Genomic DNA, 1,676 nt, shown 5'->3' on the forward strand with positions numbered 1-1,676 from the left:
ATCCCACTGGGCTGTGGAGGGGCAGGGTGCTCACCTTGTCACCAGCTGGTCCAGCACCTCCTGGGTGGTAGCGTAAGCTCTGTATGTGGCCAGGAACATGGAGACGTAGCTGAGGTCTCCGTCTAGGAAGGCGGGCAGCAGGTGTTCTACTCGCTTCTTCAGCAGCTCTGCCCGTTGGGGCCGCACCACGCAGGTCCCATTGCTCTTCACGGTTGAGGCCTTTCTAGCCTGAGGTGGGACAGGGGAGACATGCGGTCTTCACTGCGGTCACCAGGAGGGTTGGGGTTTGGAGCCCAGAGCAAACCCCCAGGCTCTCGGTGACGTAGGCAAAGAGGTGGGACAGGAGGGCCCACAGTAGACAAAAGGAGCAAGGTGCCTGGCTGGTTCCGTGGGTTCAGGGTCCGCCTCTTGGTTTCGGCTGAGCTCCTGATGCGCGCGTCCTGAGATCGAGTCCGTCGTCAGGCTTCGCACTTAGGGCAGGGTCTGCTTGAGGATCCTGTCTCTCCCTCTGTGTCTCCAACCCCCGTCTCTGTCTCTGTCTCTGTCTCTGTCTCTGTCTGTCTGTCTCTCAAACACATAACTCGTGCAATCTCTTTAGGGAAAAAGGAGAATGGCAACAATACGGGGATGTGAGGTGGGGGGTGTGTGAATGGACGTCGGTATCTCAGGTCAGATCGTTAGCTGAGTATTGACAGCCGCTCCCTGCACTAACGGCATCGTCCCTGTGATTTCTGACGATGTATGTGAGGCTTGAGACCACAGAGACTGTTTCATGGGTGGGGGTGCTCGGGATTTTAGGGCACGTAGGATGTTCCGTGCAGCGCTGTGAGTTGGCAACAGAAGGGAATCACATGAACGTCCTGCCTCTGTGAAGGGCTCAGTGGCTGCGGTAACTGATGGGCCTTCTGGAATGTTGTGCAGCACAAGGAGGCGCCTGCTCCGGACCCTGGAGGGGCCCCAGGGATGGGTTCCTTCACAACCAAAGGGCAGAGCAATAGGCATAGTACCATGAGCCCCAGGCCCCGTTGGGGAAAAGTCTCCCAGCTCAGCAGGATCTCGAGCAAGGGATGAGAGGTGGTTTAAGGTCGCTTTTCTGATATTCGTACAGATATGTGGATAGGGACTGTGCATGGGGCCAAGGCCGTTGGCAGGGCCCTGAGGGCAGGTTTGGGGAGGAGATGGGGATCCAGGTTCACATGGGAGCAGGAGTCCAGGAGGGAGCCCCGAGGAGCCCAGAGGCTGGTTTCTGGGATCTGGGTCCCTTTGTGCCGCATCGGTGCCCTGGGTGCTGGGTCCCTCCGGCACCTCCACTCACCCTGAGCCAGCGCTGGACTTTGTTGGCAGTAGGGGACTCCTTCCTGTCCTTTTGGGAGGTGGGGCAGGGGATCCCATCGTTCAGCTCCTGCCCTGTCTCCTGTGTGGAGCTCTGTAAAGACAGTGCCCGGCAGCCAGGCGGGAGGCCTCGGAGGTCTGTCTGGCTGCCTTTGCTGGTCCTCAGACCCAGGGGACTCCCTTGCAGACCCACCACACCCCAGGATGCACGCAGCTCCACCATGGAGAGAAAAGTGACACAGCTCGAGGGCCTTGGATTCACTCTGGCCCTGGTGAGAGGCACCTCAGGAATCCTCTTTCCACCCTGCCCACCGTGGCATCGGTGTGACCATGAAGGCATCCCC

This window comes from Ursus arctos, unplaced genomic scaffold (assembly GCF_023065955.2).
Source record: "Ursus arctos isolate Adak ecotype North America unplaced genomic scaffold, UrsArc2.0 scaffold_37, whole genome shotgun sequence".
Taxonomy (NCBI): Eukaryota; Metazoa; Chordata; class Mammalia; order Carnivora; family Ursidae; genus Ursus; species Ursus arctos.